We start from the raw sequence: 220 nt of genomic DNA on the forward strand, positions 1-220 counted from the left end.
CTGACGAGCTGAGGGACAGCGCCCAGGCCCAGAGTTCAGGCCCCACGACCAGACCCCCCCAAAAAACCAAAACAAACAGCAAAGTGCAGAAGACTGCCTCCATTACCCTGCTACATGCCATCGATTACATGACTAGCATCCCTTCCTAGCTAACTTGTATGGCCACCGTGCCATTACCTGTCTACAGGCAATACCTGTCTGTGTTGCTATGGTGATTCAG

Source organism: Dipodomys ordii, unplaced genomic scaffold (genome assembly GCF_000151885.1).
Source record: "Dipodomys ordii isolate 6190 unplaced genomic scaffold, Dord_2.0 Scaffold11, whole genome shotgun sequence".
NCBI lineage: Eukaryota > Metazoa > Chordata > Mammalia > Rodentia > Heteromyidae > Dipodomys > Dipodomys ordii.